Below are 7,514 nucleotides of genomic sequence, written 5' to 3'. Positions count from 1 at the left end.
TGTCTATAAAAAAAAATACCATGCCTCTTCTGTTGTGGTTTCAGTAAGTAGGCCTATTAGTCAAACGATATCTGACACATGCACTAATCCATCATTTCCCCAGATTCAAATTAGAGATAGAATGGATTGTTACAGTTTGAGTAACCTAGGAGTAATTCACAAACACAAACAAATAGCACAAAAACCTAACTGCTGGGAACTGCAATTACTGGAATCCACTGTATTTGTTTGTTTTTCTCTCAGTTCCTTTTACATTCATGGAAAATGGATACTTTTCTCAGAACGCACCGTAATGCACAGTAAGGATTTCATACACGGTAATGACTGAGGCGAGGGTCTTAGAGTTCAATAAGGGTTAACAGGGTCATGGCATAAACTTACAAAGATTGGTGTATTTCTGCAGAATGTTTGGGTTTACAGTGAATGAGAACAATAGTTGAGGGGAGCAGTCCTTTTGCCGGGTTCCTGTAATTGAGGAGATTTTTCTAGCAAAACAGGAGCAGGTGAGACTCCTTACAGTAGCCTACTGTATATACTCTCAACTGTAACAAGAACTAAAAGATCTGGTCTTTATTCAGCCTTGTTTCACAGACAGATTAGCAAGACAGAAAAGGATGTTTAAAGGGATATTAACCCTTACCCTCAGCCCTTACCCAAAATAGTATTTGGTAAATAAACAAGCATTTGGTAAATAAATCTGTCTCTGCTCACTGTAGTTTTAGAATGACTGAAACTGTTGGCGACTGAGAGTAAACACAAGAGATGATAGCAGCGCCTCTGTCGTCTTCATTGAGTAATGTGTTTACATATAGTCCCTCTCCTCCACTCAGAGAAACACCTGCCTCCTTGTTTCTGCCTCAGGCAAACAGGAGTTGACAACTAGGGTCATAATAATGTGGACAACATCCGTCTTTAGAATGAGTATCGGTCTTAACTCGATATGTTTAGCGTTCTTCAAATACTGAAGGCACTGGCACACAACTGTTTGTGTATGCTTGAGGAAAATGAGCATTCATGTTTCCTTTGCTATCTACCTTGATTTTAAGAATATTTTTGTTAAAAACATTTCAAATGAATTCTGTAAACGTAGGAGAAAATCAAAGGCAAAGAAGCTTTTTCTGACGTCTGGGCACATGCAGCAGGTCACCACCTACAATTTGTTTTCATATGTAGAAAAATTATTTGTTTAGATTTATGGAAGGCATATCCTGTCTTTTACTTCCACTTTTTGTAATACACTTAAGGTTGTCAGTACTAAGTCAGCAAAGAGCTTCTCAACAGCTTCCTAAAAAACAAATGTTTATTTTATTTATTTAAATAAAAGTGGTGTGAGTGGTCAATTGCTTGCACAGGCAAACAAAGAAAAGGACATCTACTTACAATACAATGAATTGTCAGTACATAAAAAAACGATCCGACAACAGGTGTGTCTAGCGGTCTTATGGGTTACCCAAACAGTTCTGAGCAGTATACAGTGTTACAATAACCACACTGGGGTCAAGGAGAAGCAAGTCACTGGTCCCTTTGATGTGTCTGTTTTAAGTTGTTCCCACACTGCCATTTCTCTGAGTAGATTGTTGCGGTTTCATGACAGGTATAGCTTTGTTACATTAGAATAATGAGAAGAGATTGAAAGAACACCAAACCTGGTATTTTCATCAATTTGCCTTCTCCATTTTCCAAATGTTTATTTATTACCCTAATATCATTATTTATATCTAATGAAGATACACAGTGTGTTCTCCACCCGCGCTTACAGGAGACAAAATGGCTGCCTCATGGTCAGTTTCAGTTTTCCACCATGGTATCTCTACCACTTATAAGAAGCTGAATTCTGGAAGAATTGAGTGTGTCATGAAGACAATTCCCAGGATCCTGCTGGGTAGACACAGCAGCACATAGCTCTTACTCCCCCCTGGACTTCTGTTACATCCTAACCTTTCATACAAAGATGTTGCTGATCCTGCAGCATCACACCTCCGACACCCCACTCCTCACAGGTATGTGTAAATCTAGGGTGTGGTGGCAGAAGCGGTAGAGCACGGACCAGCTGGCCTTCTGCTTGATGAAGAGTCTTAGCTTGTCCCTGAAGGTCTCCCCCAGGAAGCTGTAGATGATGGGGTTGAGGCAGCTGTTGGAGAAGGCGGCCAGGTTGACGATGTGGCCCGTCAGCGGGTAGTCGTGCCACAGGTGGCCGCTGAAGGTGCTGCGCTGGGCCGGGTCGTCCGTGCCATGCAGCAGCTGGATGCTGATGAAGATGTTCTCAGGCAGCCAGCAGATGAAGAACACCAGCACCACCACCCCGATCATCCTCAGGGCCTTCTGTCTGCGAGGCCACAGACCCCGGTGCTTTTGCGCCCGCATCAAGATACGCACGATCAGCGAGTAGCACAGGCCGATGACGGAGAAGGGCACCAGGAAGCCGATGGTCACCTCTAACCACTGGATCTCAAAGACGTTGGCGAAGCAGAAGTGCACCTCGCCGCGGTGCTGGGTCTGGACGATGGTGAAGGGGAGCAGCGTAGCCAGGATGGAGGCCATCCAGATGAGGCTGCAGCTGAGCTTGGCGTGCTGCATGGTCCTCAGAGGACTACTGCTCATGGAGCTGGCCAGAGCCACGTAGCGATCAAAGCTCATCCATGTCAGGAAAAAGATGCTGCTGTACATATTGACCTGCAGGAATAAGGACATGAAGGTACACAGAACAGCGTACTCATAGTACTTCTCATTGAGGTTGAAGACCTCGATGAGGGAATCTGCCACCAGGATGAGGTCTGCGACTGCCAGGTTTACAAAGTAGAGGTCCGGGATAGTCATCTTCTCCCTGTGGTTGAGGTTGACCACCAGGATGAGTATATTCCCAATGAAGCCGATGGGAAAGAGGAGGATGGTGTAGAGGCAGGAGAGGAAGAGGCCGATGGTATAGAACTGATAGGTGTCTGGGTTCTCAGTCGCGTCCGTGACGTTGTAGTCATATGAGGTGTTTAGTTGCTCCGTACCGGTGACATATGCCTGAACCAGAGAGGTGGTCTGCACTTCCATACTGCCTGTGTCTTTGCTTTGAAGGTCTTGAATCATAGATCATATAGCCTACATATTTCAATCGTGTCAGTGCCCGATTCTCTGTCTCGAAAGGTTCTCTCATCTATGCTCCATTTGCATGCTGACAGAAGTCAGTTCTTATAATATAGAAATAGTTTAAGGGTTATCTGACCCCATGTTTATATCAAGGTTTGCCTAGCAATAGATGACAGAGGGTACAGACACAGAGCAGCACCTCCATGTTTTGATATCACCCCTTCTTATCGGCATGTTGCTAGTGCTTACATTATCCATGTGGTCCAACCTAAGGGCTTACATTATCCATGTGGTCCAACCTAAGGGCTTACATGATCCAAGTGGTTCAACCTAAGGGCTTACATGATCCATGTGGTTCAACCTAAGGGCTTACATGATCCAAGTGGTTCAACCTAAGGGTTTACATGATCCATGTGGTTCAACCTAAGGGCTTACATGATCCATGTGGTTCAAACTAAGGGCTTACATGATCCAAGTGGTCCAACCTAAGGGCTTACATGATCCATGTGGTCCAACCTAAGGGCTTACATTATCCATGTGGTCCAACCTAAGGGCTTACGTGATCCAAGTGGTTCAACCTAAGGGCTTACATGATCCAAGTGGTTCAACCTAAGAGCTTACATTATCCATGTGGTCCAACCTAAGGGCTTACATGATCCAAGTGGTTCAACCTAAGAGCTTACATGATCCATGTGGTTCAACCTAAGGGCTTACATGATCCATGTGGTTCAACCTAAGGGCTTACATGATCCATGTGGTTCAACCTAAGGGCTTACATGATCCATGTGGTTCAACCTAAGGGCTTACATGATCCAAGTGGTTCAACCTAAGGGCTTACATGATCCATGTGGTTCAACCTAAGAGCTTACATGATCCATGTGGTTCAACTTAAGGGCTTACATGATCCAAGTGGTTCAACCTAAGGGCTTACATGATCCATGTGGTTCAACCTAAGGACCAACATGTACTAAGGGACTTTGCTTCTTTCTCTTTTTTTGAGCCGTTTGTTTTTCACACGTTCTGATTCCAGTGCTGGATTTTCTCATCCAGTCCATGTGCATGTTTATTCACCCAACCTCAGCCTGTGACGCTATTGCTGTGACACCTGAGCTGTGGAGAAGACAGAAGAAGAAAGTCATTACATGAAAGAAGGATTATGTGCTCAGCAGCCTTTGGTCAAATGACATGTCTGGTTGTCTGTCTAGTGATTGAGCACATATCAAACTCCAAAGGACCAGAGGTTTCATCTCAGGTAAAACAATATTTACTGGTATCGAACTGTATACACAGCAATCAATCATATATGATGGTTGAACTCAACAGTTTGTCTCTACTAATTCCGAGACGAGACGAAGTTCGTTGGTGGTTACCAAAGGGCATTAAAATGCACATTCTCAGGCTTAAACAGATTCATTGAAAACCAGCTGCTTTGAAATCTTCAGCCCATCCTGGCTCAGCCTGCTCCAGACTTAATTTTTATTAATTGGTGGGATGGTGGGAAAATAGATTTGAAGCTAATTAACATTGAACAAAACCATTCTAAATCTGATGTTTTGGCTAGAGCAGGGCACATGATTTCTATACAAGTAAGAGACAGCCCTTGTTATATTCTTGATAAGCAAATATCATTAATCCGTGAGATGATATGTTTCTATTCCTAAACAGTGACGCAGAAAATACATTTCATAAATCAATGTTCAATCAATGTTTTATTCACTTAACCTTTATTTAACTAGGCAAGTCAGTTAAAAACAAATTCTTATTTACAATGACGGCCTACCAAAAGGCAAAAGGCCTCCTGCGGGGACAGGGGCTGGGATTAAAAATTAAAATATTGGACAAAACACACATCACGACAAGAGAGACAACACTACATAAAGAGAGACCTAAGACAACAACATAGCATGGCAGCAACACATGACAAAACAGCATGGGAGCAACACAACATGACAACAACATGGTAGCAACAAAACATGGCAGCAGAACAACATGGTACAGTAGCAGCACAAAACAGGGTACAAACATTATTGGACACAGACAACAGCACAAAGGGCAAGAAGGTAGAGACAACAATACATCACGCAAAGCAGCCACAACTGTAAGTAAGAGATTGAAATTGAGATAAAACTGTCCACTTTGAGTGTTTGTTGCAGCCTTTTCCAGTCTATGTTTTTTCTTCACTTTACATTTGCTTAGTTTTATTATTGATAACAGATCATGTACAGTAATTTATTTAGAGTCTAGATTAGATCAATCTCAAATCAAAATAAAACACAATTTTATTAGTCACATGCGCCGAATACAACCGCACAGTGAAATGCTTACTTACGAGACCCTAACCAACAAAGAAGTTAAAAAAATAAATAAAAATAAACATGATCAAATAAGAATAAGAAATAAAAGGAACAAGTCATTAAAGAACAGCAGTAAAATAACAATAGCGAGACTATATACAGGTACAGAGTCAATGTGTGGGGGCACCGGTTATTCGAGGTAATTGAGATAATATGTACATTGTAGGTAGAGTTATTAAAGTGATTATGCATAGATAAGAACAGAGAGTAGCAGCGGTGGAAGGGGGGGGGGGACAAATGCAAATAGTCTTGCAAGCCATTTAATTAGATGTTCAGGAGTCTTATGGCTTGGGGGTAAAAGCTGTTTAGAAGTGTCTTGGATCTAGACTTGGTGCTCCGGTACCACTTGCTGTGCAGTAGCAGAGAGAACAGTTTATGACTAGGGTGGCTGGAGTCTTTGACAATATTTAGGGCCTTCGTCTGACTCCGCCTGCTATAGAGGGCCTGGATGGCAAGAAGCTTTGCCACAGTGATGTACTGGGCCGTACGCACTACCCTCTGTAGGGCCTTGTGGTCAGAGGACGAGCAGTTGCCATACCAGGCAGGGATGCAACCAGTCAGGATGCTCTCGATGGTGCAGCTGTAGAACCTTTTGAAGATCTGAGGACCCATGCCAAATCTTTTCTGTCTCCTGAGGGGGAATAGGTTTTGTCGTGCCCTCTTCACAACTGTCTTGGTGTGCTTGGACCATGTTAGTTTGTTAGTGATGTGGACACCAAGGAACTTGAAACTCTCAACCTGCTCAACTACAGCCCCGTCGATGAGAATGGGAGCGTGCTCGGCCCTCTTTTTCCTGTAGTCCACAATCATCTCTTTTGTCTTGATCAAGTTGAGGGAGAGATTGTTTTCCAGTCACCACAAGGCCAGGTCTCTGACCTCCTCCCTATACAGTGCCTTGCGAAAGTATTCGGCCCCCTTGAACTTTGCGACCTTTTGCCACATTTCAGGCTTCAAACATAAAGATATAAAACTGTATTTTTTGTGAAGAATCAACAACAAGTGGGACACAATCATGAAGTGGAACGACATTTATTAGATATTTCAAACTTTTTTAACAAAACAAAAACTGAAAAATTGGGCGTGCAAAATTATTCAGCCCCCTTAAGTTAATACTTTGTAGCGCCACCTTTTGCTGCGATTACAGCTGTAAGTCGCTTGGGGTATGTCTCTATCAGTTTTGCACATCGAGAGACAGAAATGTTTTCCCATTTCTCCTTGCAAAACAGCTCGAGCTCAGTGAGGTTGGATGGAGAACATTTGTGAACAGCAGTTTTCAGTTCTTTCCACATATTCTCGATTGGATTCAGGTCTGGACTTTGACTTGGCCATTCTAACACCTGGATATGTTTATTTTTGAACCATTCCATTGTAGATTTTGCTTTATGTTTTGGATCATTGTCTTGTTGGAAGACAAATCTCCGTCCCAGTCTCAGGTCTTTTGCAGACTCCATCAGGTTTTCTTCCAGAATGGTCCTGTATTTGGCTCCATCCATCTTCCCATCAATTTTAACCATCTTCCCTGTCCCTGCTGAAGAAGAGCAGGCCCAAACCATGATGCTGCCACCACCATGTTTGACAGTGGGGATGGTGTGTTCAGCTGTGTTGCTTTTACGCCAAACATAACGTTTTGCATTGTTGCCAAAAAGTTCAATTTTGGTTTCATCTGACCAGAGCACCTTCTTCCACATGTTTGGTGTGTCTCCCAGGTGGCTTATGGCAAACTTTAAACAACACTTTTTATGGATATCTTTAAGAAATGGCTTTCTTCTTGCCACTCTTCCATAAAGGCCAGATTTGTGCAATATACGACTGATTGTTGTCCTATGGACAGAGTCTCCCACCTCAGCTGTAGATCTCTGCAGTTCATCCAGAGTGATCATGGGCCTCTTGGCTGCATCTCTGATCAGTCTTCTCCTTGTATGAGCTGAAAGTTTAGAGGGACGGCCAGGTCTTGGTAGATTTGCAGTGGTCTGATACTCCTTCCATTTCAATATTATCGCTTGCACAGTGCTCCTTGGGATGTTTAAAGCTTGGGAAATCTTTTTGTATCCAAATCCGGCTTTAAACTTCTTCACAACAGTA

At 43.0% G+C, this 7,514-nt stretch overlaps 1 pseudogene across 1 annotated transcript; it reads right to left on the bottom strand.

The window, feature by feature from the left end:
• Positions 1 to 1,282: 1,282 nt before the first annotated feature.
• LOC110538276 (G protein-coupled estrogen receptor 1 pseudogene) lies at positions 1,283 to 4,182 on the bottom strand (annotated as a pseudogene). Its single transcript, XR_016484808.1, has one exon. The product of XR_016484808.1 is annotated as a G protein-coupled estrogen receptor 1 pseudogene (transcript).
• Between the last annotated feature and the right edge of the window lie 3,332 nt (positions 4,183 to 7,514).

This window comes from Oncorhynchus mykiss, chromosome 12 (assembly GCF_057628025.1).
Source record: "Oncorhynchus mykiss isolate SJ-2025 chromosome 12, ASM5762802v1, whole genome shotgun sequence".
Lineage (NCBI taxonomy): Eukaryota > Metazoa > Chordata > Actinopteri > Salmoniformes > Salmonidae > Oncorhynchus > Oncorhynchus mykiss.
Note: the sequence above shows the minus strand (reverse complement) of the source record. Positions and strands in the feature narration are given on the sequence as shown.